Consider the following 27861-nt stretch of genomic DNA (forward strand, 5'->3'; position numbering starts at 1 on the left):
CCAAAATAAATAATAAGCGTTGGATCGACGATCACTCGTGATAGTGCCCGAAGACAGATCCGAAAGGATAATAAGGCAGAATTAATAATATTTCAGGTCCGAGAAAAGGTGTTTGGGCGAATTTTTACAGTGTTTTTGTGTATTCTCTATGTAAACAGAGAACAACTATTTTAGTGATTTCCAAAGCGCCGATGGTCCCTTCCATTGCAGAACAGGTGGACACCATCCCTGAAGATGTTTAGCAATGATTGCTTAACACTAAGAGGGGATATGAGCGGACAGAGGCCAGAAGAGGAAACGAATAGACAATGTCGATTGGCTTAAAAGCCACAGAATGACAGAGACAGAGGCAAGCAGTGCTGAGACAGAGAGAAGACAGAGACAGAAAGCGAGAGGGAGAGTCTATGTACTCAGTAAGACTTGAGGGATTCAAGCAAACCCCTATTATTTGTTCCTGTTGTGTTGAGACTCAATTTGAGCTCACATTTTGTAAAACTCTGCTCTTGAAGACATAATAGAGAGGTCACCACTGAAGGCTGGACCAGGAGACGTAGCCCAGGAGTTTTGGGTGAACTCCATATTAAACTTGTTGTGTTATGTGTGTTTGTCTATTATGTTTCTTTAACTGCTTCACTCTCTATATTATTCGCAATCTTATCGATCTATTGCACTAAGTAATATAGGCAAATCCATGCACATGAGTCTGTAATACCTTAATATTAGTCTAAGATCTCATTTACAGATCAAGTGGTATTAGAGCTTTAGGTTTGCTAAGGTTAGACAAGCTTGTGCTGGATTGTTGAATGCTAACTAGGTCAAAGCTCAAACAGAGAAAAGGAGAACTTTTTGATGCCAATCCAGAAATTGGAAGAGTCTATCCTCGGAGGAAAATGGCAGAAGAAATTCCCTTGGGAGCAGAACCTTAGTTCATGGACAGTTTCATGACCATGAGAGCCATGGTGGAAGAGATGTATCGAGAATTTAAGAAAGGTCGAGGTGAAAGTACTTCACCCTCCAAACAAGACAAAGGAACAGAGGAACCTCTTCTAGATGCCCATCCAGAAGGCAAAGGAAAATAAGAGAGGACTTCTCCACCATCTACTCCATCATCACCATCCTCATCATCTTCTTCACATAAAACTAGCCCTGAAAAGGAAAAGAAAAATAAGAAAACTGTTGTGATTAAATTAGCTTTGTCAATTTATGATGGTGAATTAAATGTAGAAAAGCTAGATAATTGGATTAGACAGATTGATGTATATTGCAGGGTGCAGAACATTAATTCAGAAAGGAGAAAGATTCAGCTGGCTAGCCTTCACCTTGGAGGAACTGCACTAGTGTGGTGGGAAGGCAAGACACAAGTTGATCTGAAGAGACACGGTAAAATTCTTTCTACGTAGAATGAATTTGTTTCTGCCATTAAAAAATAGTTCTATCCTTTAGCTTATATGTAGCAAGCAATGATGAGTTGGAAAACTCTTTGCCAATTAAAGGGCCAAAGTGTACAAAGCTATACCCAGGAATTTAGAAAAAGAGCTTTAACTCTAGGCATTTCTCTAGACTCACCTAAAACTTTGCTGAAGTATATAGGTGGTCTGCATAGCTATTTGAGGCACACCATTCTCATGTTTAACCCCACTACCCTAGATGATGTATCAGTTTAGGCTACACATCTAGAGGCTAGAGGAAAGAATGTGAACCCAAAGATTGGGGGATCATCAAAACCCTCTGCAAGCAAGAACAAGGAAAAGAAGAAGCAGAAATGGAAGGAGAGGAAGGAAAACGTTGTACAGAGAGACAAACCTTTATGCACTCATTGCAAGAAGGATGGACACGATGATGAACACTGTTGGTCTTTGCATCCAGAGCTGAAACCTAAGAAGTTCGGTGGTAAGAAGAAGAATATTGTTGCTGCTATTCAGAAATACTTGGGGTCAGGTGATGAAACAACAGTCACAGCCATAGGTATAAAAGGTAAAAATTTTGAAGCATCTACAAGTAATTCTGCACAATCTATTGATAATGAAGATAATGAGAGCAAAATACATGAGCTTTTTCATATCAGAGTTATTTCCAAGCACCAAAAGATTGATACTTTATTTGATAGTGGTTCAAAAGTAAACTTGATTTCTGAAACAATTGTAAAGAAGTTGGGCTTACTAACAGCACCTCACAAGAAGCCATATCCATTAGGTTGGATATGTGATAAAGCAAAGCTACAAGTGACTAGACAACGTAAACTTAGGTTTGCTATTGGGTCAACTTTTGTAGATGAGGCTGAGTTAGATATAGTTCCCTTGGATATATGTGGTATTGTTTTAGGAAGTCCTTACTTATATGATAGAAAAACCATTTTCTATAGAACTGAAAATAAGTATCAACTCACAAAAGATGGAATATAATATATTGTAGGAGCTCATCAGCTCAAAAATAACTACACTCTCATAAACTCAGGGCAGATGAAAATATTGTAAGTTCATGCAAGCCATTTTTACTAATGGTTGTAAAGGAAAAGAACCCTAATAAAACCAATGTATTTGAACGCTGTGATGCTAAACAGAAAGTTGATTTAGATAAAGTTGTTTCAGAATATGATATCCTATTTCAAGAACCTAAAGGTATGCTGCCCAAAAGGGAAATATTACATGATATTCATTTGCAGCAAGATGCTCCATTGCCTAACATCGGAATGTACAAGTTATCCACTTTAGAGAATGCAGAGATCAAGAAACAGGTACAGGAGTTGCTCGATAAAGGGTTCATAAGACCAAGCACATCACCATGTGGATCTCCAATCGTGTTGGTGAGAAAGAAAGATAGTTCATGGAGAATGTGCATTGATTACAGAGCACTGAATAAAATAACGATCAAGAATCATTATTTTCTTCCTCGCATTGATGATCTATTAGATCAGCTGAAAGAAGTTGTTTACTTTTCCAAGTTGGACTTGCGTAGTGGCTATCATCAGGTCAAAGTTGCAGAACAAGATGCATGGAAGATTGCTTTCAAAACAAAGCAAGGGTTGTATGAATGGTTGGTTATGCCTTTTGGCTTAACTAATGCTCCTGCCACTTTCATGAGAGTTATGAATGATGTACTCAGACCTTTTATTGATGATTTTGTAATTGTATATTTAGATGACATTCTTGTTTTTAGTAAAACATGGGAAGAACATTTGAAGCATGTAAAGCAGACTTTAGATGTTTTGAAAAGAGAAAATCTCTATGTGAAGTTGTCAAAATGTGAATTTGGCAAAACATCTTTAAATTATTTGGGTCATATTGTAGGGGGTGGTGAATTGAAGATAGATCCCTCTAAGGTTGAAGTCATTGTGAATTGACCTAAACCCAAATTTGCTACAGAAGCTAGGAGTTTCCTAGGAGCAACACAATATTGGAGAAAGTTTATTACTAACTTTCCTTGATTGCAACTCCCTTACATGCTTTAACGAGATTGAACAAGGTGTTTCAATGGGGAAGCAAACAGCAAAAAGCCTTCGACACCTTGAAAGAAAAAATTAGTATAGCACTAGTACTAGCATTGGCAGATCTTCAAAGACCATTTGAGATTGAAACAGATGCCAGTGACTATGCCATGGGAGCAATGTTGATGCAACACGGTAAACCCATATGTTATCATTCTGAGACATTTACTTCTGCAGTAGTTAATTATCCCACATATGATAAATAATTGTATGCATTAGTACAGAGTGTGAAAAAGTGGAAACATTACCTAATGGGAAAAGAAACAATCATACATATAAATCATCAACCACTTCAATATTTGCACTCACAAACTAAATTGCAGCAATCATGACACTATAGGTGGATGGGGTTTCTACAACTGTTTCATCTTGTCATTTGATATAAGAAGGGCATACACAATAAATTTGCAGATATGTTATCAATACCAATCATAAATGCATCTACTATACTTAATCATAACTCAGTATTGCATGAAAGCTACATTGAACAATATGCTGAAGATGTAGATTTTAAAGATGTATATGCAACTTTAAGTCAGGGCAAACAAGTAGAAGAATTGGATTATCATGTTAAGGAACAACTCTTATATCATTTGGGAAAGTTATGAGTTAACATAATCCGAGAAGCACATACTTCTCTAATATCAGGTCATTTTGGTGTAAGTAAAACAGTTGCACAATTGCAAAGGTTCTGTTATTGGCCAAGAATGCATGAAACAGTTTCTAGATATATAAAAGGGTGTACCGTGTGTGCTACAAGCAAGCCTAGTAATAGAAAATTAGGCTTGTACACTCCACTTCCAGTTCCTTCTCGTCCTTGGGAAAGTGTTTCCATGGACTTTATTGGGGGATTGCCAAAATCTAGAAAAGGTCATGATTATTTATATGTTATTTTGGACAGGTTCAGCGAAATGTGTATTTTAATACATTGTAACAAGCAGATTACAGCTGAACAAACAACGAAGTTGTTCTTTCAGCATGTATGGGTTCACTTTGGGTTACCCACTTCCATTGTATCTGATCGAGATTCCCGATTTGTTGGGAAGTTTTGGTCTAGTCTATGGGAGTTGATGGACATCAGATTGAATAAGAGCACAACATTCTATCCACAAATAAAATGCCAAATAGAGGTGGTCAATAGGATAGTGATCCGGTTGCTCAGGGGCTATTGCAACAAGAATCCCAAGCTTTGGGATGAAAATTTGTGTTATGTGCAACATGCTTACAACCGTGCCAAGCACTCTTCTAGACATAGATCTCCTTTTGAGACTTGTTTTGGTTTTACACCAAGGTATCCCTTGGATTTTGTCTTTGGAAAAGACATAGCAGTTGATGGACACAGTGATGTGGAAAAAGAAACCAAGTTCATTGAACAGATCCAAGAAATTCACCAGGCAGTGTAGGAACAGCTGGAAAGAAGCCAGGCCAAGTACAAGGCAAGGCATGACAAGCATCGAATTGAGCATAGCTTCCAAGTTGGTGATCAAGTCTGGTTGTACATCAACAAAGACAGAATGCAAGGTGAAGGTAAGAAGTTGAAGCCAATAAGGTATGGGCCTTTCAAGATACTTGAGAAAATTGGTGAAAACGCTTTTCACCTTGATTTTCTAGCCTATATGCATATCTATTCAGTGATTAATGTAGAGAAATTGAGACTATATGAACCTTCATTGATTGAAGATCCCAAAGAGCAGAGTCAGTTGCCTTCTATTAATGATCTGTTGCCTGAATATCTCAATGAGTTGCAGGAAGACACAGTTCTAGACAGGAAGGTGAGAATTATGCACAGAGGGGATGTTGAGTACCTAAGAATCGGACTCAAAGGTTCGAAACCAAGCAGTGCAAGATGGATAGAGATTGGACAAGTGAGGATGCTTTATCCTCACTTGATCGATGCTTAAAAACCAATTTTTGGTGGTCCAAAAGCTTTCTCAGTGGGAAGGCATGATGCAAAATGGATCCTAGAAACCCTTTAAGTCTTCAATGTCAAAAACTATCGCATAAGGAAAAACCTTACGAAATGTAGATTATAGTATCGGGCCTAAAAAAACATGAAGAAATGGCCAAAAACAGAGTTATCGGAGGTCAAAGGAACAATCCATAGGAGCCGTCGGATCTGGCTGATCAACAGTCCAGATCTGATCGACATATCACAATCGGCGATGGCAAGCGGATTCTATCAGAGGTGGCTTTATGGGAAGTGCGATAGCGATCAGTGCGATTAAACGAGAGTCGTTGATCTATGCACGCAGATCAATAGTCCAGATTCAATCCTGCTATCGCATCACTAATATATATATGTGGACTTAACCGCGGCCTGAAGGACTATGCGATGTGCGATTGCGATATCACAATATCGCATCGGAGCAAGGCAAAGGAGCAGTGCCGATAAGAAATGCGACTGCGATAGCCAGACCCAATAAGATTTTGGATGAAATTTAATAGATTTTGAGTTCCGTAAAAAGGCGTTTTTAATGTAAATTCGCGTTTTCGTTAAAAAAACGAAGAACCAAAGGAAATGCGAATTGGCGGTATAACGGACCCGAAAGGGGTTTTAGACCTACGATATATGTTTTGAGTTCCGAAAAGAGCGGGATTTCGAGCGGGCCGTAGGTGGTAAGTGATATTGGCCGGGCTCTGCCCGAGCCTATACACTGGCTGCCACGTGGCTAGGCACTAGAGAGAGAAAACCACCATTTTTAGGCGGGTAACCTCCGGCCACATAAGCCACCTGAAATCAATAATAATCGTTGGATCAACGATCACTCGCGATAGCGCCCGAAGACGGATCCGAAAGGATTATAAGGTGGAATTAATAACATTTCAGGTCCAAGAAAAGGCGTTTGGGCGGATTTTTATAGTGTTTTTGTGTATTCTCTGTGTAAACAGAGAACGACTGTTTTATTGATTTCCAAAGCGCCAATGGTCCCTTCCATTATAGAACAGGTGGCCACCATCCCTAAAGACGTTTAGCAATGATTACTTAATGCTCAGAGGGGATCTAAGCGGGCAGAGGCTGAAAGCCAGAGATCCCAGAAGAGGAAACTAACAAACAGTGCCAATTGGCTTAAAAGCCATAGAATGATAGAGACAGAGGCAGGCAATGCTGAGACAGAGAGAAGACAGAGACAGAAAGCGAGAGGGAGAGTCTGTGTACTCAGTAAGACTTGAGGGATTCAAGCAAACCCCTATTATTTGTTCATGTTGTGTTGAGACTCAATTTGAGCTCACATTTTGTAAAACTCTGCTCTTGAAGACATAATAGAGAGGTCACCACTAAAGGCTGGACCAGGAGACGTAGCCCAAGAGTTTTGGGTGAACTCCATGTTAAACTTGTTGTATTATGTTTGTTTGTATATTATGTTTCTTTAACTGCTTCATTGTCTATATTATTCGCAATCTTATCGATCCGTTGCACTAAGTAATATAGGCAAATCCATGCACATGAGTCTATAATACCTTAATATTAATCTAAGATCTCATTTACAGATCAAGTGTGTCTGGGACTTATCTGGATGCTTTCTAGAGAACTGGATGCGAGTGTCTAGGGACCAAACTAAATTGTGGAAACACTAGCCTCCTGCACGCTCCTTTACACACTATGTGTGAGCAACTGAGACTTCTTGGACGCTCTCTGGACCATAATTTTCCAGCGTCCAAGGATGAAAATCCTTATTTACGAGCGTGCGTTTGAGACTCATAAACCCTGGACATGTGTGATCTTTGACCCTGTAGTTTTGGACCCTTTGTGCGAGCTTTCCTTCGTCATACTTGTGAAAACCAAACAATAAAAGAGAGAAGAGAGTGCTTGATTATTGTGTCAAAACGATCTTGAGTTCTCTTCTATATATAGGCTTTCATGAGGGTCAAATTGATGTTGAGGCTGACCTGACCAATTGTACATGTGCTTAGGGTTGACCTAATCCAATATACATGAGTAAATAAATAAATTCAAAAACCAACTTCTACTTGTCCAAATAATGTGATCTTTAGGTCGATTTTTGTCCTCTCAAAAAGAGGAATCTATTGCAATTATTATCTCTATCATATGAGCTTTATAAAGTGGAATTTGACCACATTTGCATAATTTTAACACTCCCTCTCAACTATGGAGAATTCCACCTGCCAATATTTGTCCATCGATCAATATGCCATTCCGGTATCTTCAAGTGTCACTACGTATCATCATTGATCATCTTTGTCATGTAGTAGTCATGACATGACCATCCCAAGTGTCTCATCATCCAAAATCGTCAATGTATATCTCGAGTTATCCCTTTCTTATTCTTGCTTATCTCTTGATTGTTCCTACTTGTATGTTGAACATTCTCGAATCTAAAAGAAGAAGAATTTGTTACCAGAGGGGAGATTAAGCTACCACCCTCTATCCATCAGGCTACTTCTCATAATATCATCATCAATCATCATCGGAGAGCATATCATCAAGGAGAACATCTCAACCTAAAACCACATCGGGGAGCACATCTTGACTTGAAATCTCATGGGGGAGATATATATATTCAACTCCATATCGAGCAATGGGATATCCAAACACACAGGGGAGCACATCTCAACCTTGGGATCACATCGGGGAGCTCAATCTCACACTGGAACCTAATAGAGTTATCTCAACCCATCCTATTTCCTATTGATCTTCCCATCGATGATCCTGAATAGTCATGTGGTAGAACACCTGCATCATAATTGACTTGGGTTGTACACCCCAAGTACACTCTCAACTCGTTGGAAAAATCAAGAATGGTATTCCCGACAAGCCCTGCTTGCAGGTATGATGCCAACTAGGGTATACTTTGCAAAGACTAGACAACGGAGCATCATTCTCCGATGTTATGAAGATAGGGGAGCAACATATCCAACCCTATAGGTAACAAATACGGGTCATACCCTATTTTCCAGAGTTCCCTCAACCCCAGGAGCTCTCTATCTCAATTCCTCACCACAGGAGCTCAGACAGGGAGGAAGAGTTGGCTCAGTGTCCTCAATCAGTGTTTCTTTCATCATACTCAAATCTTGTATCTGCTTGTCTCAATAGCAATTGTTTCTTGTTCATATAGGACATCAAATCAAATATCATGTTAGGTCATAAATAATCATATAAATCACAAAAGCATACCAAAATCATCCTCCCTCTCAAGGAGGTGTCAATCACAAGCCTAATCTTGTCTCGAACGGCTATATTGTCTCAAAATATGGGAGTATCACAGTCCCAAATATATATATGAGATTCTCTGTCATCGCAATATATCCATGTCATATTCAAATCCTGATCAAACAGATCTCTAAGGAGCTTCTACATCCTGCCTTGCAACTTATTAAGAAATTTATGGTAGAGAAATAAATTATTACTGAGATTTATCGAGATATACAGAGAGGAATAATAAAATAACTGGCAACAATACACATAAATATTATACACATAATATTTATCCAGGAAAACCCTGAATCCGGGGAAAAACCCAACCTAATGAGATCTCATTAGCATTGGCCAAAACCCTGGCCAGTCTGGCCAAGTGAGCCTTCACCACTCACCTCCAGGACTACATTACAATGAAGTATTCCCAAACTTTTATAGACCTCATTACATGCAATACCACAGACCATAATAACATGGGTACATTATACCATGTGCCCAAAACCACTACTATTTAACCAGGTCAACCTTGACTCAAACCCCGAGTCACTTTTACCTAGCGATTCCCCCCTTAAACTTGACTTGGGGTTCCTTGACTAAATCCAGCCAAAACCTACTAAGTGAGACAATCCCGCTTTCTCTAGCCCTTACCCCCTTCAAAGTTTTTACCCGAGATTTGTTAACCCGACATCGCCCTATTACATAGGTCTAACCCAAACTTTACCGGTAATTAACCAGGGGTACTCATGCCTTACCAGGTTTTACAACAGTATGCCCATTTACATGCAAATTAAAAATTTCACTCCATTAAATTTTTTTTTTTACCCTTGTTGTTGTCTTTGTACATATGACATCAATGTCCGTATAAAAAGAACCCATCTACCAGATTGCATGGGTCACCAACCACTATAACCACCAGTTATCTAGGTGTTCTTTTCAGGTACATGGTTCATCAATTAATTAATCCACGTGCACATATCCTCCTCTTCCATTGAATCTCTCATGACCGAATAGTGTGCAGATTTGCTTCACAATCTATGGCTTTTGATCCAGAGGTTTATCGAGATATACAGAGAGGAATAATAAAATAACTAGCAACAATACACATAAAGATTATACACATAATATTTTTCCAGGAAAACCCCAATCCAATGGGATCGCATTGCATTGGCTAAAACCCTAGCCAGTCCGACCAAGTGAGCCTTCACCACTCACCTCCAGGCCTACATTACAATGAAGTATTCCCAACCTTTTATAGACTTCATTACATGCAATACCACAGACCAAAATTCCATGGGTACACTATACCATGTGCCCAAAACCACTATTATTTAACCAGGTCAGTGTTGACTCAAACCCCGAGTCAATTTTACCTAACAAAACTATCCATGCTAGCAACTTCATACTCAAACTTGGTTGAGTGTAAGGCTATCGTCAATAATATCATGGCATATCTTGTATTAAGGCAGAACTCATAAGTGCTCATCAACAATAATCTCTATTAACAACAATATATCCATGTAGTCACATATCATAGGAGAAATATCTCATCCTCAAAGGTAGAACATCTCATGCAAATATTTCAAAGGATGTTTGGTGGAAACTCTTTGTGAATGAAGCATCTCAATCATGAATTTATTCAGGTTTTATGCATATCATATATATGGACAGATGTTCAAAAACGGAAAATCAATGCTTTAATCAACCGATAGTTTCCAAGTCAAGTTTAATATCTTGTAATTCAATCGTAGTATCCAAGGATTTCATTTCCATGATTCAAAAACATTTTTCAATAGATTTGCAATATATAATTTCTTTCCCAAATTCCAAAAATCGATTCAACATGCCATGATACATCATTTTGAGCTTCGGAAGCCATCTCTGTCTTACTTAGATCATCAGAGGCTCATCATCTTTTAAGTGTAGACTATCAATGTGTAAAACCATAATCAAAATCAAAGGCATACTTTGGAACTCATCATCCTGACTTCATCAGATAACTCTAAAATATGGACATATTTGTATCGGGGAGCTTGCTTCATGTAATGCTCTCTCCAAGCATAATTCCTTACTAAGCCAACTAATTAGCCTTTACATATATCAATGTTTTTCCATCAAATCCACAAAGTAAACTCATCAAATTTTAAAAGTCAGATCAAAACTATTATCAAAGTCATCAATATCACAATATCAATTCTTTCAAACAGGTGACAGGTAGAGCTCATATCATGTCTTGGCTTCACTTATAATTGTGCCAACAAGTTTGTCATCTATCATGAAATATTAATCCAAAACTTCATCAAGTCATTATCATAATCATAATACAAGTCATTTCTGTTACTAGATGAAAATGCATACACCAAGGATAAGTCATGCAGGTTCCATCTTCATACTGAATCAAAACTATCAATACTTCAACCATTGTGCTAGGAACATGGAGGCCAATACAAAAACCATTTTTCTAAATACTCACATAATTCATTGAAGGTTACTATTCCCACATAGCATTGATATCAAGGAAAATCAACAATTGTCAAATCAATCATTAGTCATCAGGTCAAGTCCAAAATTTGTTATCATAGAGAGATCTATAGTCCAAAACATATCTCAATCATCAATTCAAAGTTCTAAGTCATTGTCAAGCATCATGTCAAAGCTCCAAACACAACTCATCTATATCAATAAGCCAAATCATGCCAAATTCTTGTAGCACAAACCTCAAACATAATGACATATCTATATGTATGTCCCAGTCACCTACAAACACAAGTTCAATCTTCATGTTCATATTATGGAAAACATTCAAGCTTTTCCTACTTTCAGATCTTACGTTTATCTACAACACATCTGTAGTACTAACATATTCCAGTACTAACATATTCCAGGTGAACATCATATTTCATGCACAATACTTATTTTTATGTGATTAGCAATTTAACCCAATAGCTTCAAAAATTAGTTTACAGTGGCAAAAAATGTTAGAGACACCTTGATTCAAAGTTCAGACAGCTTCAGAAAACTTTGGATGATGGTAAACTATAGTCAAACCCCTTGACGCTCCCTTTAGATTAGCATGGGAGCATCTTTAGCTTCCTAGATGCTACCTTGGCCTTAGAATATGGGCGTCTAGGGAAGAAATCTCCCAGTTTTGTGCCTGTGTTTGGAACATAAACCCTAATTTTGTGTGAGATTTAGATATGTGACTTTTTGTAGTTCAATAATTTTAGATTCACATAAATCATACTTCAACAGTACATAATGAAAATAGTATTGAGTAAGAGTCTTGAGAAGAGATTCTCCCTCTAACTGGGAATCTACTTCATTCATCTTCATTCATGTCACCAACCTATCTTACTAGTGTCATGCAACAGTAGATTTGTTAGATCATAAACATATATCTATCATGGTCATCAACATCATGTCATCAATCTTTTATCACGGGTTAGACTTGAAAGATCAAAACAGATTTGACATCATATCATGAAGATAATAACACTTTTCTATCAAATCACTCCATCAAGTTAGGGCATTCATTTTTACTATATGCCATTAAGACATGATCACATAATATCAATCTCATAGTTATAACTCTATCATCTTGTTCATCATGCTTATCATTATCAATAGGATCAAGAAAGTTCATTCAATAAAACTTTACCAAAACAATAGAGTGTCAATCTCTCTTTCCATTATCTTTTATCATGCTTGTCACAAGTATTATCAATAATATCATATATAAGAATTAATGAGCTAACATTCTATGTGAAATCCATCATGCCTTATGCACGACAAGTATTAAGAGTATCATCTCCTCAAGTAAAGGTGCTAGCCTTCTTTATAGGATCGAGATATCCAACACATAGATGTTAGCCAAACATCAATGGATCAATATTAGATAGCCTCATAGAATTAGAGAAGATCAAAATGTTCAACACTAGATGCATCATTTCATCATAGGAAACATATATCCAAGTCACTTTCATATGCACATATAACCCATTAAAGAAAGAGGCATTCTTATCATACCTTAGGGGTTACCTAGCCATCAATGTTACGTTGTGTTATCACTCCGTAAAACCCCTTCAGGCTGAGAAAAGGGCTACAAAGGTAACCACAAACCGCTTTGGGCTAGAAGCTGGTGTTTTCTAGCCAGAGGGGACTCCCTCACTCTTAAATGTAAAGACTTGAAGCACAAATTTAAAACAGAGAACAATTCTAACTAAGGAATTTTGAAAATCTTTGGTCGAAGTGTGAATGGCCTGATAGGTAGTAATACATGGTCAATTTAACCTTAACTCATTTACTCATGCAAGTAAATCAATAACTATTTCAAGGGATTGTAAGCATGACTCTAGGATACAAAGGTTGGTTGTAGTATAAATAAGGTAAACTAAAACAAACAAATTCTTCCTCGGAGAAATAAAAACTGAACATTGAAGATAACATATATGAGTACATACCATTTCATTTGAGTTTAAAATGTGAAAACAATTGAAAAAGAGCAGATACACTAAATTCTGAATCAACTGACATCAAATACTCATAACACAGAGGAAATTAAACAACCAACAGTAAACAAAACAAATCCCATTCACCATACCATAAGAATCCTTGGATAGTAAGACTGATGACCCTCAATACGTAAGCAACATGCATCATTGATTGATCACACAAACATGAAATCTCTAAAAATTAGCACTAACACATCACTAGACCAGCAAAAGCCATTTTGTATTCATTCATCAGAATATATAATCGATACATATGATAAAAACATGTTTAGGTTCACTATATCTTCGATCCAACAGAGGATCGGTTCAAAACTGAAATAAACATAGTAAATTGTTGTTTTTTAAATGTTTTTCCTCCAAACATAAAACAAAAAGCATCTTTTTGTCCCTTTGAAAGAAAAAAAAAACTATTTTAATACAAATTATCTTAAAAGAGTCTTCGGACTGATCATCGTGACTGATATATAAAAAACACCAAAACGATGCCTTTCTAAATGTTCAGATGACTGCGTAGCAGCTGCACAGCACTGGAAACTTTGCTCTTCTATAAATGACACTTGGCAAGATTTTAAGAGGTGAGGTGGACACCACATGTACCCCACGCTAGCATCTTGAAAACCTAACAGGTAGCCATCATCCAGTGTACGTGAGATAGTCAGAGCACGGCCTGTGTAGCGAGTGCACAGTGCCTGCGTAGAAAAATTGTTGCAATTGTTCTCCGAATGGCTTTCAATCCTCCTTAATACTGTCATGACACTATATTCTGATCAACGTATCAACTTCAACATATTAAAATATCAGGAAATTAATACAAAACTTGAAAATAAGAAAGGAGGCCTAGTCACGTCCTTTTCCTTTTGCTTGACACTTTACTACTAGAAGCCTTGGTGTTGGGAGTCTTGGTCTTGGAATCTGGAGTAGTGAAGTAATGTTTCTCAACAAATGGTGATAAAGTAGGTGTGGCCTTAGTCATGAACTTAGGATCAAATTTAGGCATATTCATGAGGGGAGGTATTACAGCTGCTCCCTCATATCTCTTCGGCAATCTATGTGCCTCCTCCAAATCTTGCCTCATACTTCTCAACTGACCATTCAGGACCAACTTTCTAACATACAGATTTATGCATTGTCTCCTAACTGGTTGTGACCATTTGACAAAATGCTTACTCCTATCAAGGGATTTGGATGCCTCTTTTACCTCATGGTCACAATTTTCAATAATATGTTGAATGGAATTTTTATACTCCAGATTTTGTTGCCTGAATTGATTGACCTGGTATTTACTTTCCTCTAACTCCTCCAGGCACCTTTGATACTCTTTCCATTGACTGAATGGGGGTCTTCCAGGAGCTTTAGCTATATGTTTCATTTGTTGCACATAGTTAAACTTTGATTTGAACACCCTGACTGTTGGCTCACTAGGCCCCACTACAACATTCTTGGCTTGTTCAACAAAAGCAACATGTTTTTTCTTCTCTTTGGCAACTATTGCAGTGACTCTGTCTTGTCCTTTGTTGGTTTAATAGCTTGTTTTATATATTTGTTCTATTTCTCTAGAAATGTTATTCTCATCTGGTTTTTAAATAATGCCTCTCTCATCTTTATTATCTTAGGGTCCTCTTATTTGTACTGCACAACACCTGTTTCCAGTGGTGCTATGTCCTCCTCATATTCTGGTTGCACCATTTCGAGGCCCTTGACTTCATCCACTTTATCATCAACCTATACATTTGTCTACTTGTCTTCAGAAATTTCCACAATTTCTTGAGGGGAGGCCTCTTCCTGGGTAATTTTAACTCTAGACCTCATTTTGGGTCTCTTCACAAACTCATCTTGAACTGTGTCCTCAATTTTGACCTTAAGTTTGGCTTGTTGAGCTGATGTCACCTATTCTTTTGTTCTTTGTCTACCTTGTCATCCTCCATGCTTTGCAATTTATCTTTCTTTCTCAACTTGCCTGCAAGTTTCTTGCTTGGCTTGTCACCTTCCTTCTTTATGGGTTTCATTTTCATGATTGAATGGATTCTCTCCTTTTTTGGATTTTTTTTGCTTGGGCTCTTCTTTATTTGTCTTCATTGATGGTGACCCAGTTTGTGGCAAGAGACCAATACTTGCAAGAAAATCATACCAAAGCAGTTTCTTTCTTTCAACAACATGCTTAACTAAGATTTTGATTAACAAAAAATGGAACAAACTTGAAGTATGGTTATCTTTTTGAATTTGTACTTTGGTGGCCATTCTTTCTAAACTCTTGAGAAAGAAATAAGGGAGGTTCATTGGTTTGCTTTAGTTGAAATGCCATAGTAACCTGAGATGGTACTGGTATATTCTACTGAACCTACCCTCGCAGGTGAAGTATCTTTGGATAACCTTCATAAGGTCGACATATTGTTCTTGAAGATAGATTTTGGGGAAGGTGGAAGAAAACTAGTCAAGATACTCCAGTTTCACAAACTGTTTGTAAGCCAAAATGTCGAATTCATCCCCCTTGAAACATTTCTCCCCTGTTGTTGGGAGGTTGGTTGCATCAGCAATAAACTTCTCAGTTAATATAATCTCCAATTCCCCTAGTTTCACTCTGTTGTCTTGAAAATTAAGAGCAAATAAACTAGAAAGTTTAGCATTGTGACCTACTTTCTGAATCTTCTGACAAAAAGGAATGCACGATGTGTTCTCAAAAGCCAATCTAATGGCAAGGGATGAATTGTGTAGGCTCAAAGTGTTAGGTTCGGTGTGTACAAGGTCTCCTCCATTTTTTCTAGTATCAAGGGCCATCCTATCTCAACACCTAGCAGATTGAATTTGACTTTAGGCTATGGCTACATGTACAGACCCAAAGGAATGAATATGGCTACGAGTGATAGCATAGCTCTACTTAAACAATTGTGACTGCAAGATGGTGACAGCGCAATTTATGTGGCGAATACGAGCAGGAGACTTTGAAAATTTAAAAGACACCTAACATTAATCGCTTCATGAAACATTCATCATCCAAATTTCATGTCTACAACAATGTGATAGCACATTCACAGGCAAAATTGTGTTTGTCAAACAGAACAGAGTGTGCACAACACAAGTTTTTTAACAGGGACAGACATGATTTTGACACAGTAACCAAGATAACTAGCAATGAGAATTTCAGGAAAGATGACTGACTTCCTACCTCTCCAATCTCTGCATTCAAATTGTGTGTTTAAGGCTAGCCTGAGATGCAATCCCTCTCTATGTATAAAAATGCAGTGCCATGCTCGAACTGTTCTGCAACCTGTAAACTTCCCTACGACTTCTGAGCTTCTCTACATTTTATGAACTTATTTGTGTTCTTTGCTTTGGAATAGGACCACTCATCTCATTCTCTTCATGAGGGACGATCCCATCACCTACGATCAATCATAAAGGAAATTGGCGACCTTTAGAATGATTTCAAAATATTCTGTTGATGTAACAAGTTTGACATGTAACCCATGTTCCTCATGAAATTCAAATGCTTGAGATAGCATTGTTTAAGTGTTGTAGGGTGGCGAAGGATTTAGATATGAAGAATTCGGTAATCAAAGTTTGTCGGGGGTGAAAAGGACGATGGGTTAATCATGGTACGTAATGATGCTTAGGGAAGGGGGTATTTTAGGCCTAGGGATATGTAATTAGGCCAAAAAAAGGATGAGGTTTTAGGCTTAAAATGATTGATAGGAATAATGTAAACATTAGGGAATGAAGGGGAAAGTAATGTAATGAGGAAAAACGAGATAGGTAGAGGGATTCATATAATGTCTAGCAAGGGCATAGATCAAAATATTAATTATTAGGATCCCTTTGAGATCCTTCCTTCAACAACAGACACTTCGACAATATTACCAACCTATCATTACCTAATACCCAGACTCAACAATTTGTTATAAAAATTTCCCATACAATAGACACCCATTCCCAATGACTGACCTTGATGACCAAAGTGATGGCCTAACTAATGATGAGTCCTTTGAGCAATGATAGGTCAAATCATGACAGCGAGAAAATTTATGATTTTTACCTCCTTTAAAACAACAAAAATTATCTCGAAGTACCTTTTGACTGACAAACTAACCTACTCTAACATGGGCTCCATTGGAGATGGCAGCCTCCTTGTGAGGTGCCAAGAATGACATCGCAGACTAGTAGCCTTCCCATTGGGAAATACGGTCAAAATATCCAAAAACTAATATACAGACTCTGAATCAAGAAAATTTACTGGCTAGACTGACTGTAAATGATAAAAACAATTGACTGGCTGACTTAATTATTTATGGCAGCGACCAGCTAAGATCTCATGGCCTTCACTTCGGGCTTCAAACTTTAACTATAACTACCCACACTTGCATATTCAAAATTTAAAATGGTATAGACAAATGAAATGATCCTTCAAAATCCAAGTTAAGTGAGGAAATGTTTGAGCAGCTCACCATTCACAAGCCCTGCTCCAACTAGCTCATCTGACAAATCTTCAAGTAAATATGCATTATTCCGTCTAAATGCAGCAAATCCCCTTCCACAAGTTCTAAAATTTCCCATGCTTTCCCTTATATTCATCCTGAGCATCCCATCTGAAAATCTCCAAATATCCAATCTCCAAGAACCAAATCTCTAATCTGAAAATCTATTGCCTTTGTTCTTTTATCATAGATTTTTTTTATCCAGTCTTGTAACAACTGTGTTTTCTTGAACACCTCTTCTCTTGATTGTTGGAGCTGAATCATTTGGCCAATTCTCCATTACATGTCATTGGGCTCTGCTTCTACTCCTTGTAACAATCTCATGACCGACACCCCGAGAGATGAAGGGAAAAGCTCCTATGTTCCATACACCAACTCAAATGGAGACATGCCTATGGATCTTTTAGTACTCACACAATCTGGCCATAGTGCATAGATTAGTTTTTTGTTCCAGTTCCTTTTATTCACCTAGAGAAATTTTCTAATAATGTTGACTAGACTCTTGTTGGATGACTTTGCCAAGCCATTTCCTGAGGGTAATAGTCTGTGTAAGGACCCAAATTGATGTTATATTTGTAGCAGAATTCGATCATCCTTTTTTACTTGAATGTAGTGGCATTGTCTGTGATAATTTTTTGTGGACATCCAAAACGGGACAGAATGTTGTTTTCCAAAAATTGGATGATAGTTGTATCTGTGGCCTACCTAGAAGGGACTGCTTCAATCTGTTTTATAAAAAAATTGTTCCTGTTAAAATCCATTTATGTTGCCTAGACGAGGAAGGATGAATTTCTCCAATGAAATCAAGTCCCCATTGTTGAAATGGTGACTCGGTTGTTATAGGCTTTGGAGGCAGGGGAAGCAACTTATTTCTACCTTCGAACATCTGACATTCCTTACAACTGGCCACCTTCTTATAAACATCAACAAATAAATAATTTTCCAATACAAGTGACCACCACAATCCCCCTTATGGAATTCCTCTACTATTGTTTGAGCCTTATCCTCTAGTAAACAATTAAGAAACATCCCACTAGGATCTTTCTAGTATAAGAATTGATCAATAATACAAAATTTCACTGCTTTTAATTTTTAAAACCAGGCTTTAGTTTTGGGCCAGTCTAGCGATGCTTGTAAATGTTGTAAAACATATAGGATATCCGCATACCACGGCGAAGCAACAAATTTCTCCGGCACTTGATGAATAACAGTTGAGATCTTTTCCTTTGTTAGGACAACAAGAAAATTAATTTGAAGGGATTTCAAATTTCATTTTTCCATCATCCGTGCCAAACCCTGACCTTTAATCAACTTTGTCAGCTTAATTTCTATGTCATATTCAAGAATTGTTGCGATCCACTTGCTCCTCCTTCCATCTGGGTCACTTTGAGTCAAAATATTTTTAACCGCAGCACTAGGCACATAAGCCACAACATGAGAATGTAAAATTTTCACCCGGAAGTCTTTAGGGGCCTTAACAAGCGCAAATTCTTGTTTTTTCATTATGTCATATTTGAGCACCCTGCTAAAAAATGCAATAGGTTGTTCAACTCCATGCTGATTTTTCTACAAAAGAACCACAGCAATATTGTGCTCAGATACAAAAGAAAACACTATGAACTCCCTTGTGTAATCTGGGTTGGCGAAGGTAGGATCATGGTACAAGGCTACTTTAACTTCACTGAATGATTTCCTACTATCTTCATTCCATTTCACCTCGTTGTCCCGCTTCAACATGTCTGTAATTTTCCTAGAAATCTCAGCCAAATTGGGAATGAACCTTCTCAAAAAGTTAATTCTACCTAAAAAGGATTGAATTTTTAAGGAATTTAGACTTCTGTGATCCATAACATTGTTAAGATAGTCTTCGGCAAAATCACATAATCAATCTTTTGTCGACGCGTTTCGAACCAACCAGTGTGGTTCATCGTCAGGACAAGTTGAACCACACTGGTTGGTTCGAAACGCGTCGACAAAAGATTGATTATGTGATTTTGCCGAAGACTATCTTAACAAGATTGAATTTCCTTTTTACTCCTAGGAGCGTCCATTTTCTGAATTGCTGCAATTCTGTTAGGGTCTATTTTTCTGCCATCTTTTGAAATGATATGACCCAACAGTTTGCCTTCCTCCAGAATAAAAAAGGATTTTTCCATGATTTAATGAGATGCCATGTTTCCTACACTTTTCTAAATATGATCTTAAGTGCTGCAAATGTTCCTCATCCGATTGTGAGTAAACAGTAATGTCATCCAAGTATGTGAAAATAAACGTACCCTTTTCTTCTACAAAAGCTATGTCCATCGCCCGTTGAAATGTTTCCCCCATATTCATCAAATCGAATGGCATCTTAGCATACTTGAAAGTACCCCAGGGAGTTGTGAAGGCAGTCTTATCTTGGTCCTCTGGGTGAACCAAAATCTGGTTATACCCAGAGAATCCATCGAGTAGTGACATTGTTCTAGCACCAACATGGTCCATTTTTGGCAACGGATAGTTGTCCTTGAGGGACTCCCTATTTAAGTTCCTGAAATCTACACACAATTTAATTTCACCTGTTTTCTTTCTTACTGGTACCAAATTAGACAACCAATCTAAAAAATGGAGGGGGACTATAATACCAGCATCAAAAAGTTTCCTTCATATTCAATTAATCGCAGCAACACCGGATTGGTCCTCTGCAGCTTTTGCTTGAATGGATTTTGATCCTTTTTTATTGGTATTATATGTTGAATGATCTCTTTGTCATACACCTTCAAGTCTTCACACCCCCAAGCAAAAACATCAGAGAACTCGGTAAACAATTCCAAATATCTTCTTTTCATATCAAGACTCAAGGTTTTGGATAGCTTTATCATCTTTTGGTGTTCTGTTGTACCTATATTGCATTCTTCAATTCCTTCTCCAACTGGTGCTAATTTTGGTCTTTTGGCCACATCATTCTAGTCAAACAATTCCTCCAAAGGTACCAGACCTCTTGGAAGGATATTGTCCTTTAGCTGCAATATCTTCAACTCAGAGCCTTGCTTATCTAATTCCTCCTTCATTTGATTTATGAAACTCTCCTTGTCTGCATCTTCCCATTCGTTGTCCCTTTCCCATCTCATTCTGGCAAACTCTTATTTCATTAGCAAGAATTTTTTTACCTTCTTGTCATTTTAAAATACTTTCCAATGACCATTGTTATCTGGAACTACAGGTCTATGACTCACCTCTACCCTGTATTTTCCTTTAACATTACTAGGCATGTCAAAATCAAAGGCTGAATCAGCCAATGCATCTGCAACAGCATTGTCTATTCTTGGAACCACTGAAAAACTATATTCAACAAAATTCTGCAAATAATCGAGTACAACATTCCGATAAGATTGCATGCGAGAATGCTTGGTCTGGTATTCACCTTTGACTTGCCTAACCACCAACTCAGAATCACCAAAAACAACAATTCTTTTAGCCCCTTGTTTTTTAAATTTCTCAAGCCCAAAATCAGAGCTTCGTATTCCACCATATTGTTAGTACAATCAAACTCCAGTTTATATGAACACAACTTTGACTTACCAATTTCTGGACTGATAATCCACACCCCCGCTCCAGCTCCTTCTCTGCTTGCTGCTCCATCAAAATGCATGGTCCAAACTTTATGTTTCTTCCTTCCTTTACCATCTATTTCGACTTTGAAATTTGCAGATTTTTTGAGGGAAGAATGGTTGATCTGTCTCTCCTTTTCATTGTTGTTCTTCCATTTTTTTATGATTGTCTGCTTCAGAAATTTGTTTTGCAGATGTCTCTTTATCATTACTCAAAAAATATGACTTCATTTCTCTGTCTACCTTATTTTTGACATCCAATTTGCGTTGGTTGTCATGCCCTGAATACTCATGTAGAATTTATTTTTCCTGAGTGTTGTCCCCCTCTTCTTCAATCTCTGAAACAAGGCCTTCATCAATAGGACAACTCGAATTAAACAAAATGAATGAATCTACATCAGAATGGACAGCATACACTGGATAGCTAACATGCTTGTCCTTACTGTTGATTATATACTGCATGAGAGACTCTTTGTATAACCTTCTCATTTGTCCTCCAAAAAATGGAATTATAATGTATGACATGTCGGTTTGTAATGCTCCATTCAGTTTTTCCATCCAAGATCTAGACAACAGCATACCATACCTGGGCGGTATGTCTACCATCACGATGTCCATATCCATGCATTTAGAAGGAATCTGGGTCAAGGATATTGCTAGATCTTTAATTAAGCCTAAATATTTCACCTTGCTGGAATCAAAATAGTAAAGGTCCTTGTATGGTCGTGTAATGTCTAATCCCAACCTATCCATAAGCACCTTTGGCATTAAATTATGTGATGGCCCAGAGTCCAACTTAGCATTATGTAGGATTTGTTCATGTACATTCAAACTAACAGAAAAGGGAGGAACATCACCATCATATGTTTTATCCGCAACTTTTGTCCCAAAGATGATAATTGGATGATCATCTGCTATGTTAATTGTATCAGAGGTTTTTTCTACTTTAAGCGCCTTTAAAATATGAAACCTATATCGATCATTTCTTACAAATTCACCAAGAGGAATAGAAATATTCAACTTAGAAACTTCAGTTTCGAGATTAAATAGACTTGTTACCTTTTCGGTCTCTTTGTGAACAACATCCTTCTTTTCTACAACCTCTTTTTCTTTGGGTATGTTGTTCTTCCGTTGCAAGATAGTAACATGAGGCTCCTTCATTTGGGCACTTGTGCTAGGAATATATTTCCTCTGAGCACTTGTACTGGGGAGGATCTTTTTAACACCATTGGCAGACACTTTGTTCCTTGCTGCATTACTGATTGGTGCATCTTTCTTTGTTGCATTACCTCCCACAGTCTTATTCCTCAAATTATATTGTCATTGCACTTGCATTATAGCATTCTGAAATCCCTTTCTGTATTCCTCTAATTCGATCATCAATGCATCATTTTGGGATTGGGACAGCAATAGTTCTTCATATTTTGCTTCAAAATTTTCAAGATTCTCATTTTCTTGATCCTCTTTGGTCAAATAAACCTCTTGTTGTCCATCACCAAAAAACAAAATTTGATCTTCATGAGTTTTCTCATCTTCCTCATCTTGATATTGAGCAAAATTTTGTTGGAACGGTGGTCTTATTTGTTGTTGCGATTGTTTCAGACCATTCTGCTCCCGAGGTTTGTTAGGCAACTGTAGATGCCTTCGAAAACATGGATTTCTAATTTGTGGACCAATCTGGGTCTCTTGAACTATTGTCGATTTAGCGAGAGAATTTTTTTCCATCATCTTCTCCATTGTCTTAAACAATGTTTCAAATTTAGCATCAGAGGAACTGACATGATCCTCCTTTATGATGACTTTATTCTTGGACTTCAACTTAGACTTTTTCGCTAACAGATTAATATTAGCCTCCACACTAACTGCATTATTTTTCATGTCCTCCAATGTTACTAGATTTCTTTCTCTCAAATGATAAGCCATTTCAGGGTCAAAAGCATCTGGATAATGCAGTAAGGCCAGCCCAAGAGGAGGCTTAATCTCTGCAGGAATTGAATTGTATAGTTTGTTGAACCTTGTAGAAAAATCTTGAACAGATTCTCCGGGTTGTCTTTTCAAATTGTTGTACTCAGCCAAGATCTGCAAAGGGTTCTTCTTTTCACCCCACCTCGCAAGAAAAGCATATTCTAACTCCTGATAATTTGCAAATGCTCCTGGGTGAGAACTCCTGAACCATTTCTTGACATCACTGGAAAAACTCTGAGCAAATAATCTAATTTTAACATCATCATGGTCTACTTCCTCCAAATCTACAAAATCATTGACCTTGTCAACATGTTGCTTAGCAGTAATTTCTCTTGTGCCATGATACTGTGGAAGCCTTTGCCCGTAATTGAGAGGTAGATCATGAAGTTGGGCAGGAAAAACCAGAGGAGTATATCTTGCTTCCATAACTACTAGTTGAGTAGTTTGGTGACTAACAGGTGGTGTAACAGCAACAGTAGACGATGGAAGGACTAGATGAATGAAGTTGAAACTGAGGATGAAGGATTTTGAAATGAAGTCAAAATAGAGCCAGTAGTGAAAACATATTGAACAGGGATATTTCTCTGAGATAGGACTTTGTTTTCAGTAGCTTTCTAAACTTTTTCAACTAGATCTTTGATTTTACTGAATTGTTGGATGATATTCTAACTAAACTCAATCTTTGGGGATGATACACAAGAACTTAAATTGTCTGAATCTGCTAGAATTTTAGGGATACTAGAGCAAGACCTCATTCTAAACAATGGGATTTCAGAAGAAATTTTTGGTGAGGAAACATATTTCCTGATAGGACAATAACTAGCTTGACTTTCCAACACCACTCTCTTCTTCCTGAGGAGTCTTTCAAGATCAGAAACCACTACAGGGGGATTTGGGTCAGGGTTCAGCCTGGTGAACCTCCTAGAAGCTAGATCTTCTTAGACAAAACTAAATGCAATGAAAATTTCTAACAATCAAAAGAATCTTTAAAATTCAGCCTATGATGTAAATTTTGGACATAAAAATTCTCAAGACAATTTAAACTTTTGAATCCCCAACAACGGTGCCATTATGTTATCACTCCGTAAAATCGCTTCAGGGTGAGAAAAGGGCTACAGAGGTAACCACAAACCGCTTTGGGCTAGAAACTGGTCTTTTCTAGCCAGAGGGGTCTCCCTCACTCTTAAATGTAAAGACTTGAAGAACATATTTAAAACAAAGACTAGTTTTGACTAAGGAATTTTGAAAATCTTTGGTCGAAGTGTGAATGGCCTACAAAATAGAAGAAAATATAGATCAACGCCTTCAAAATCAGCCTCTTCGAGGGGGAAACCTCCTTTACATTACACAAATGAATGAATCTTGGATGATTCAAGTGACACGACCTCCTTTCTATATATAGGAGTCTAAGGGGTCATAATATAATCAAAGCCGACGTAACAATAATAATTTAATGGCACCACAATAACAATGGTGGGCTTCTATAGGGCACAATAATAACAATAAGGGGGCTACACTAATAATAATGAGGGAATAGTGGTCTTCTATGGGGCACAACAATAACAATAAGGGGGCTACACTAATAACAATGAGGAAATACACTAGTATTATAGGGACCTAACATGCCCGTCTCCTGTAGAAAAAATGTTGTCCTCAATGCTTGAGTAGTCCTGGATGCTTTTGCATAAAATTCTCATCCTCCCATGTGGAATCTTTCACAGGTAAGTTCTTCCACTTAATGAGATACTCTGAAATTGATCGATTTTGCAACTGTCGAGTTCTTGTTTCCGTGACTGCTTCAGGTTCCAATATCATTTTTCCTTCCTTGTCAAGTTCTGTCAATATTTTTTGAACTGGGAGCTTGTCACCTATAACCTTCTTTAAGCATGAAACATGGAAAATTGGGTGTACTCTAGAAGATGTAGGAAGATCCAATTTGTATGCCATAGTATCAATTTTTTGCAAAACCTTGTAAGGACCATAATACTTTGGTGATAATTTATTATCCTTAGCTTGCTTGAGGGACATTTATTTGTATGATTGTAGCTGTAAGAATACCCAGTCGCCTACATCAAAACTTCTTTCATTGCGATGTTGATCTGCCTATTCTTTCATTCTATTATGCACCAAAGTGAGGTTATCCTTTAAGAGTTGGAGAACTCGTTCTTGATGCTCTATGTGATCTTCCACTGCTTGAACCTTAGATTTTTCTCTTAAAGATGACGTGATGGATGGTGGATGATATCCATAAAGTGCCATAAATGGGGTCATTTTTGCTGCAGTATGGAAGGAAGTGTTATACCACCATTCAGCCAGAGGTAACAATTTGACCCATTTTTTTTGTTTATAATATACAAAGAAACAAAGATATCCTTCTAAACATTTGTTTATTATCTCAGTTTTCCCATCTAATTGATGGATGAGATAATGCACAAAAGTGTGCATACTTGGTAATTCTATCAACTACCACCATGATGGCACTCTTTCCTTCGGACTTTGGTAAACCTGTGACAAAATCCATTGAAACCTCCTCCCAACGTTGACTTGGAATGGATAAAGGTTGTAATAGATCTGGGGTCTTAATTGTCTCAACTTTATTTTGTTAGAAAACCAAACATTCCACCACAAAATTTTGAATATCAGATTTAAGGCCATCCCAAAAAAATTCCTTCTTAATCCTGTGGTAAGTTTTCAAAACTCCGGAGTTCCCTCCTAAGGGAGAGGTGTGCAATTCCAGAAGAATATTTTGTATGAGTTGGGAATTCTTACAAAGGTATAAGTGATCTTTGTACCATAATACATCATTTTTCCAGCTAAATGTATCATATGAACTAGGATCTTGTTGCAAATTTTGAATGAGTGCCCACACTTCTTCGTCATTCTTCCATTCATCCCTCGCTTTAGTCATCCTATCTGGTTGGATAATAGAAATGGCACAAAGCAATGCTTCCACATCCTCATCCTTTCTTGAGAGTGCATCTAGAGCAACATTTTGCTTCCCTTTTTTGTAGATGATTTCAAAGTCATAACCCAACATATTTGTGACCCATTTTTTTGTTCCTCTGAAGATAATCTTTATTCTAAAAAGTATTGAAGACTATCATGATTTGTTTTTACCTTGAAGTGCCTTCCCATTAGGTAAAGTCGTCATTTATTAAGTGCATGTAGTATTGCCTGCATTTCATTTTCATAAATAGCTTTGTGTAAATACTTTCCTTTTATTGGACGACTTTCAAAAGAAATGGGTCTTCCTTCTTACATTAAAACAACACCAATTCCATTTCCTGAGGCATCACATTCCACAATAAAGGTTTTTGTGAATTTTGGCGTAGCTAAGACTGATGCTTGGCACATTGCTTCTTTAAGATGCTCAAAGACCTTAGTTGCTTTTGGAGTCCAAGAAAATGCATCTTTCTTCAGTAATGTTGTTAAAGGTGCTGCTATTCTCCCATAATTCTTAACAAACTTGCAATAATACCCTGTCAACCCGAGAAATCTTCACAGATTCTTTATGGATGTGGGGATTTTACATTCCTCAATGGCTTTAATTTTGTTAGGGTCTACCTTAACACCCTCATGAGATACAATATGACCCAGATATTCCACCTCTTTTACTCCAAAGAAACATTTGGAGGTTTTTGCATATAATTGTTTTTCCTCTAATAGATTGAGCACCCTGTCAACATGGTCAACATGATCCTTCCAAGACTTGTTGTAGATTAGTATATCATCAAAAAATACTAACACAAATTTTCTAAGGAAGAGTTTGGAAATGGAATTCATCAAACCTTGAAATGGAGAAGGTGCATTGGTAAGGCCAAAAGGAATGACCAAAAATGCATAATGACCTTCATGAGTTCTAAATGTTGTTTTCAGAGCGTCTTCAGTCTTCATTCTTATTTAACGATATCCTGAATGAAGATCCAACTTGGTCAAGTAAATTGCTCCATGTAATTCATCCAATAATTCATCAAGGACAGGAATGAGAAATTTATCTTTAATAGTGAGCTTGTTGAGTTCCCTATAATCCGGACACATGCGCCATGATCCATACTTCTTGTGCACAAATACTACTGGAGTAGAGAAATAACCTTGACTAGGTTGAATTATACCCGCCTCTAGCATTTATGCAACCATACATTCAATTTCACTCTTTTGGGAATAGGGATATCTGTAAGGCCTAATGTTTGGAGGAATACTTCCTGGAACCAAATGAATAGAATGATCATGATCATGAATAGGTGGGAGGCCTTCGGGAGTCTCAAATACCTTGGAATGATTTTCCAAGACTTTTTGGAGGTTTGGAGAAATAGCTGATTTCGATGTTTGAACCTCTAGAGAACATAATTGTGTAATTACGCCCTGTTGTTCTTTATTTAGAATCTTTGTCATGCTATTAGAGTTTATTATCTTTCCTAGTTTCCTTGTGATACCCCTTAATTCAACTTCCTTTCCTTCCCAAAAAAAATTCAAGAAAAGTTCTTGAAAATTAAAAGTTATCATACCCAAAGATTGTAACCATTGGACTCCTAGTACAACATCAGCACCACCCATGGATAGCTTGATATTATGGCGCTTTCCAGAGAAATTTATGGTTCCTCCATTTGCAACCATCACTTGACACTCTGGTGTTGGATATAGGAAGCAACTTAATTCCTTTGCTATCTTACAATGAATAAAATTATGGGTACTA

Source organism: Pinus tabuliformis, chromosome 7 (assembly GCF_031772625.1).
Source record: "Pinus tabuliformis cultivar Carrire ecotype Pingquan chromosome 7, CPIR1, whole genome shotgun sequence".
Lineage (NCBI taxonomy): Eukaryota > Viridiplantae > Streptophyta > Pinopsida > Pinales > Pinaceae > Pinus > Pinus tabuliformis.